The sequence below is a fragment of the Ips typographus genome, linkage group LG5 (genome assembly GCF_016097725.1).
Source record: "Ips typographus isolate SLU linkage group LG5, UJ_Ityp_2.0, whole genome shotgun sequence".
Lineage (NCBI taxonomy): Eukaryota > Metazoa > Arthropoda > Insecta > Coleoptera > Curculionidae > Ips > Ips typographus.
In genome coordinates this window covers 1,528,506-1,536,775 of record NC_138426.1, presented here as the reverse complement: position 1 = coordinate 1,536,775, position 8,270 = coordinate 1,528,506, and the positions used below count along the sequence as shown (strand labels likewise).

At 39.9% G+C, this 8,270-nt stretch overlaps 1 long non-coding RNA gene across 1 annotated transcript; it reads left to right on the top strand.

The window, feature by feature from the left end:
• The first annotated feature begins 262 nt into the window (after positions 1-262).
• LOC145729044 (uncharacterized) lies at positions 263-2,618 on the top strand. The gene is made up of 2 exons (XR_014178239.1): positions 263-1,077; positions 1,156-2,618. It is a non-coding gene; the product is annotated as an uncharacterized LOC145729044 (long non-coding RNA).
• Positions 2,619-8,270: the final 5,652 nt, after the last annotated feature.

The window sequence follows — 8,270 nt, the reverse complement described above, 5'->3', positions numbered from 1 at the left end:
AATAATTTTAAATCATTTTTAAAGCATTTGATTGCTTATTTACCATTAAACCTGTCAGTTTCAGGCAATACCTGACTATAGACTATTAAATGCAGTTCACCTACTTCTAAGTTAGAAATTTCATTTCGCCGTGTCTTTGTTCGCTTTCAAGTGAATAATTAATCCGCAAGTCTTTTGTCTGGAAGCAATATGGTGCATTATTGATTGGACAAACTTCCTTCATTTGCTGGTGCAAAGTTATGATGGCTATACCGTACAGTGACTGTTTGTTCGAACGTGTACATTTTCAACTACAAAATTGCATTCAATCGGTAAGATAACTTTAAAAATCTGTTTGTACTTAACGTTTCATGTTAATTGAAAAATTCCTTGAAATGTTAGATAAAAAAAGACATTGATTAGAAGGGTTCTGTGGCTCCCTACACCTTTACCCAAGTTTTGCTTAATTTGGACCCCTTCGCCTCATTACACTTGGAGATGTCAAGCGAATTTCGTCCCTACGCCATCTGATAATAGCTTCAGCCGGTCCAACAATTTCTTTTATAGGTCATTATGCCTAAATTCAACTCCTAGATGGGCAGGCTTAAGGGGTAATTCAGGTTTGATTACAATTATTTGCGTCTGTGATGGAACTAAGTGGTGTTTGTAAGTATGGTCCATTTTTTTTCCCGGAAAATCGGCTGCCATTGTTGGTAAAAAGTAAACAAAGAGAAATTTTTTATTTTTGATGTAAATTTTTCAATATTTTAACGAGTATTTCGATTTAACTGTGATACTACGTGTGAAACTAGATAATGTGTGTGTTTCGGTAGTGAGTTATGAAAATGCCACCTTCTTAATACACTTTACAACTATCAAGGGGCCCAGTGAAACATTCTGAAGGAACTAGAGTTTGTGGAACAGAAAAGGATGCCTTTTCTAATAGAAAACACTGTCACAATAAAATCAGCCCATATATTTACTTACTCCCAAGAAGAGTTTTTACAAGAACACTACAAAAACCAAGTTTATTCAAACCAGTGGTTCTCGAAGAAACATGGATATAGAGTAAAGGTGTATTTAGCAGAAGCTGACAAGGTGATTTACCTAATACTATAAAAAGGACTCTGGTAGAGGTATTAATAAGCTGCTAATACTAAATAGCTTATGTTTCAGGTACCTTTATTTGCCTCATCTGGAGTTTGCTTATCATGCTTTGAAAGGGTCCAAATTTAAAAAGTCCCATTACCAATTGCTCTAAAAGACTCTTGTTGTTGTCGAAATTCATAGGCAGAGTGTTGAAAAAACCAATTTCTAGTAAGTTTCAGGTAATATTAGAAAGATATAAGTTACTTCATATGTAAATTTGATCAAATGCCATTATTTTGCAGAATTAGCCCTTATAACTTTTGCCATATCTTCTCTGACTAAGACTAGAAACAGATGGTGCTTCTGCTAAATAGTTTTACATCAGATAGTAGAGTAAATTACTATTTTAATTGTATTATTTACACACAAGTTTCTTATTTATCTAAGAAGTCTAATTTTCTTCATAAACAATCATAAAATTAGATAATTTCTTTAACTGAGGTACCTACTGCTCTTACAATAAATTGAACTAAAATGACGTTAAATAAATCACACAACAAAACCAAAATGATATGTATTTAATGCTGGGTAAATTTACAAAAGGAAATTCTTAAAACACCAACAATTTTGTTATAAGTTAAAACAATGCTTTACCATCATCACAAAACTGCAAGGATTTAATAGTCTACAGGGTACACAGATTGCCTTTCCTTTCTTGCAAATTTTATGGAATAATTCTTGAAACGTTGGTATTGGCTGTTAATGACTCATTTGAATGCACCTATTTGTGATGTTCTTTCCGGATAATTAAAATTGAATGTGGTTGTTGTTCCCAAGCCAAAGTTTGATTGGAACTTTCCGCCTTTGTTTACCGCCAAGTGTTGCAAGTTTTCCAATATGGTGAAGAAAAATCTTAAATTTTACGAAGGTCCCGGAATAACAACAGTAATTAATAAACTTAGACAACCCTAAACTAAGTTTTTATTTCTTCTGTTTGTAGTTTTTGATGTTTTGGAACTTTTTAAAATTCCTAACCTCAAAATGTTGTTTAGATTGTGTGTGTGTGTGTGTGTTGTAGTTACGATGGCCACTCGTCAGTGAGACGTTCAGCCAGATTAAAATAACGCGATTACGCGATACACGATTACATAAGTTCCGCGGAAGAGGCACTTGCGTGCGTCTGAGAAACTCTCATCTCTCCCGCTTGCGTAAATAAGACTAAAAATCGCCTTAAGGGCACGATCCGAGTGAAAGATATAGTCATTCCTCGTGGAAACTATAACCGTCACTGTCACATCCACGTGGTCTTGACCTAGGTTTTCACCCTTTCCGCCTCTTGGAAGTGCACCGCACAAGACAATTCCCCGTAGACCCTTAGGAATCGACGCTTCCACTTAGAGGCCCCACATTTCCACTCGATCGGCTGCGGAATTCGGTCGTCAACTCCAAATTTCTCTGAACACCGTTTCAAGAAACGTGGTTTCTTAGCGACAAAAAAATGGCGCCCACGAAACAGACGTGCGATACGTTTCAAGTTGAAAATCGAACTCTTGTTTAGATTGTTTAGCAGTTGGGACTGTGCCCTATGTTGCCACATCTTTCGCGAGCAGATGTGAACTTGGTGTATTGTTTATTGCAGTAATAAACGGACCGATGAATTATACAGATTTCGATGCAAAACATGTGAGATTCTTAGAATGTTTTTTTTTTTCAAAACAATAATGTTTTCTCATTTTCATTTATAATTGCTTAATGAAAGATACATATTGTGAGGTTTAAAGGAGGAATTTGTCAATACGGCAACGTCCAAACAAGGGATTAAAAAGATGGATAGCCTAGCTTGTAATAAACGACGTGCGTAAATTTCAATATGGCGGAGCACTTGAGGACGTAACCGCCACGGGAAAAAAAAATGAACCATAACTTGTTACGATCTAAGTTTGAGTAAAATACACTTTTATACGACAAGAAGGGTATTCTGTAAAGTGCAGAGTTGATAGGTAGAGCACGGAAGGATTTATCAAGAGAAAGGTATTTTCAACAATTAGGGCCCAGGAATCCGCCAAGTTGATAGCCTAAGCCCCACCATCTTACATAACACCCAGCGAGGATATAGAATGGGACACAGGGCACTGAAAATATCATGCTTTGCGGATGATGCCATATTAATGGCCGAAAACTGGTCTCACCGCTGGAAACTCATCTCTAGCTTATGTGTACGGACAGCAAGGCAGCAATGGCCAAGGTATGCCTAATTTGGGTTCCAGAGCACTCCGGTGTTCCAGGGAAAACGAGGAAACGGACAGGTTGGCCCTTCGTGGCTCCAAAGAAAGACCCGTAGGACCCGAACCTATTGTAGGACTAGCCGGCTCAATCGTATCCGCCATTGTAGACCGTATCTTCTGGCAGAAATCGGATATGGCTTGGGAGGAGGACGGAGGCATGCGGCAGTCGCGATATCTCATGAGCTTCTTTCCAAGAAACAAGTCGAACTCCTTGATGGAATTATCCAGAAAGGACCTCAGATGTGTGACTGTCAGATGAGAAGACACATGCATATTCTGGGTCTGTCACAGGGTCCGGAATGTCGCTTGTGCTTGGAAGACGAGGAAACTCCAATACACGTTTCCGGATCTTGTGATCGATCAGAAAAGATCTCTGGGGTGAGAGTGTAATCAATCCCTTAGATATGCAAGGTACCCGGAAAGGAAGGAGGGTCTGCGGCTTGGTCAGGGCCACCGAACTGAAGGGTACTAGCTTGTGATGCTTATGTGTACGTCTTCTCCGAAGGGAACTCATTTCACAATATCATCATCATTATCATCATCATGGCCGAAAACGAAGACATGATGATATCATCAGACAAAACAGAATCGATGGTTATCTCGAGAGAACCAGATGCAAACTGACCGTCATTGACAACCTGACATAACCTAACCTATCAAATAAACTATGTGCTGTACATAGTTGGAGGTGGGAGCTGCAAAAACGTGTACCAAGAAGTACAAGCAGCGGAGATCGGAGCCGAAACATCAAGAACAAAGAGTCTGCTAAGAACCACAGAAATGAAAATTCTACACACAATAAAGGGTGTATTGGAGGGATCACGTGGATAGAATGTGGGCAAAAACCGAATTCAAGAGGCCCACCTGGGTGCGTTTCTTGAAACGAGGAAAGGGAGTTATCGAGAAAAAGGTCTCAGAATGTGATTGAACCCGCCATTGTCACCTTCCTCTGTCACATTCTATCAACACTTGAAGGTTTCGTTCTCTGGTTTCAAGAATTAGGGCCTACCACCGAACATATTTCACTTTACTTCTGTCAGCGGGCTGTCGTCAATGGAGTCATCCTCGGTTTGATTTGTTATGGTTAAAATTGTTAACCAGTTTTTTGCTCCTTTATGGATAACATCTGGAAGATTCGGTTAGTTTCGATAGGTTCCACCGCGTTTCCGGTTATCCCTGGACTATTTAAACTCGGAAATTCAGGAAAAAGGCTTGAAGATCTGGACTACGCGGATGACATCTGTCTTCTGGTGCGCACACACTTGCAGACGTAGCGGGTCTTCAAATCAACATCCAGAAGACAAACCACTTGCGACTAGGAGCTAAGAACGCCAAGGAATTCACAATAGGAACCGAGACAATTAAAGAAGTAACGGAGCTCTGTTATCTGGGTAGCATCATCATTGCAAATGATGGAGCAGAAGCGGACGTCGAAGCGCGAATAAAGAAGGTCGTCTGATCTTCCGGTCACTACACGACAAACACCAAACTGAGGATCCTCAAGTCCAACGTGAAGTCCGTTCTGCTCTATGCCTGTGAGACTTGGAAACACACTCGCTGCAAGTTTTTGTGAATCGGTGGCTAAATAAAATCTCCAAGATCCTTGGACACGTACAAGCACACAGGAAATCCGGCAAGAAATTAAAAGGTCACACTTTGAAGCCAGAGGAGGACATTAATCTACCCTCGCTGGAATGGAACCCCCAGGAGACAAGGAGTCGTGGAGGACCAAAAATGACATGGAGGAGAGCTGTATTGAAGGAGGCAGAGGACAAACATCTTTTGGCCAACAGGACGCGCTGGAGAACCTTCGTAGAGGCCCTATGCTTCCACGAGAAGTAATAGGACTTGATGTGTCTGATTCTATCTTGGCTCGTGCACTCCTTTGGTTGCAGATCAAAGCCACTTAGGACAGTCTTCTTTAACTCGTGGTGAGGGTTTATAAGGTGTCTAGTGTTGTCGCTAGAGCGGATTTGAGTGCTTTGCATTTGCTTTTTGTTTTGGTCAAATTTTGAAAACTTTCCAAAGTTTTGTTGAAAACGTAACAACGGACAAAACCCTATTTTACCAAAACTAAGCAGAGTTAATGGCTAATTAACAAAAATATGCCAAAAGTACTTCTCCTCCTAAGAATGATTTAGTATTTCATTAATTTATGGACCTGGTGCGGGTTGCAGAATTCGGGGCGACTACATGGTGTGGCACGAGACGGAGTCTTCTGACTGTCTTCTATCGTCCGCCTTACTTATTTATATCAAATCGGTTCAGTGACGAAATCTATTGTTGTCCATCGCTCGTTTTCCATATTCCTGCATTGCAGCAGCGGTGTTGCTAAAAAAAGGTATGATACACTACGTTCATTTTGATTCCAACCTTGCCTTGTGCATTTTATTATTTCGCCATCTTCGATAACTGCTTTAATTTAATGTTTTTACATTTTTAAATAATAGGAATTTCTATTCGTGATGTGGTTCTATGATTAACAATTAAGTCAAAGTTATTAGCAAGCCTTATACAAATTTAACTTAGGGCAATAAGTAATAATTTGTCTAAGCTTCGTGGCTGGTCTTGAGTAATATTTAATGTTTTTGGCACAGATTCTAACGTCTTTAGCTTCTGTTCTTATTTTTCCTGTTTACTGTGCGTTGCATCAAAATAACGGTGGAAAACAAAGGGCCGGAGATCTGACGAGCAGTTGCTGAGAATTAGTAGAATGAGCATGAAAGAAATGAAGTGTATAAGAATGCTCATCGTCAGTTCCACGCTGACGCGTCGCAAATGACCCGAGAGCGACATAAAGGCGCGTCCGAACGGCCGCTTTTGCGAATCGAACTGCTAACAAAAAGAACTTTCACGGATCCTTTGCCACTTCTGAAAGTCGAGCCTCCGATTTGGTTCAAGCCGCTCACTTGTGGTCAAATCGATAACGATTTTTCACCTGACTGCCAGATGATGAGCTTTTGCCAGTCAGGCTGGTTTTCGTTGTTATATCCACCGATTTCATAAATGAGCTCTTACCCAAGTTATGTATCTAAACCCCATTTTAAAAGCGCAACGTCGGAATCTTCTTTTTTAAAATGGGCGACATCACGGACATTGAAAATTATAGACCTATCAGCCTTTCGTCCCACCTTTATAAATTACTAACAAAGATTCTTAGAAACCGACTGACTAGATTCCTATCAACCAGTGGAGCAAGCGGGATATCGAAAGGGATACAGTACTATAGATCACTTGCAGACCATTCAAATATTAATAGAGAAAACAGAATACAATATACCACTTCATTTTGCCTTCATAGACTTTCATAAGGCATTCAATATCAATTAATAGGGGATTTCGCCAGGGTGATCCTATATCCCCAAAAGTTTTTACGTTGGTATTGGAAGACGTTTTTAAAATGCTACAAAGGTGTAATCGTTGATGGCACCTATTTAAACCATTTGCGCTTTGCAGATGACATAGTACTTATCAGTTCAGATATCCAGGAGTTTAAGAACATGCTAAAACAGCTAAACAAAGCTGCAAATGACGTCGGTTTAAGAATTAATTTATCGAAAACAAAAATAAAGAGCAGGATCGAAGAAAACATAAGAATAACAGATGAAACTTTGGATATTGTTGATGAATATCCAGGTGCGGGTTGCAGAATTCGGGGCGACTACATGGTCTGGCACGAGACGGAGTCTCCTCGACACCGTCCTCTATTGTATGCCTTACTAACGGATATCGAGCCGTTTTTATTGAAAAAAAAATCAAATTGACATGGATAGCATTTGGAAAATTGAATCATATAGTTAAAAACCCTGATATCCCTATAAACCTTAAAGGAAAGGTCTTCATCGGATGCATCCTGCCCTGTAAGAAGTACACAAACAACTTGAGGATAATGGAAAGGGCCATGGAACGGGCAATGCTTGGAGTTAGTTTACGTAACGAAGAAATAAGAAGAAGAACGAAGGTAGTGGACAGAATAGCTTAAGTGGCAATGGGTTGGGCATGTTTCCAGATTGAGTGTGGACAGGTGGGTATCAAAGCTTGTACACTGAAGACCACGGCAAACAAGAGGAGTGTCGGCAGGCCACAGAGGAGATGGTGATGTGAAGTGAATAAGATAAGTCGATAAAGAAGAGAAGAAAAGAATAATGTAATAGAAAGATTTGCCTTTTACATAGTAAAAGAACGTCTTCAGTATCCGGTAATACCAGTGTTTAGATACGAGACCGCAGCAATTTAATTTATTTGGCTGAGGGAAAATTCCAGAACTCTCGGACAGCTTCCACGTGACAGTTTCATAATGCCAAAACTTCCTACTTCCTTATCCTAAAAGCTAAACAAACCATTCTCAAAGCCGCACTCCGTAACTTGGGGACAATGTTTATTCTTGGAGCGAAAGAAATTGACCATGCGAGCGACTGCACAAAGCACGTAATCTGCATAGTCTTGGCGGCGGTGGCGGATTCCTAAGGACGCGGTCATGTGAGTGCTTTTGGGGCGGCAGACCGTAAACTTTTCAATAATTGCACAAACGTGCTTACTTTATTTGAATAGTGAGCATCAAGAACGGTTTTGAGCTTCATAAGTTTACCAGTTAATTGCTGATAAATTGGGTTAATTGTGGGTACAGGTAAAACAGACTTTGTTACATTTTTTAATATACAACTAATTATATTAACATAATATGTTATGGTGAGGTCCATCAAGATTACCTGTCTGCACACAAGTATCGATTTGGACACATGCACTACATGCATCATATATCTTTTTAGCAAGACCGCCATTGCTATGCAGGAATATAGAAAACGAGCGATGAACAACAATAGATTTCGTCACTGAACCGATTTGATATAAATAAGAGTAAGGCAGACGATAGAAGACAGTCAGGGGACTCCGTCTCGTGCCACACCATGTAGTCGC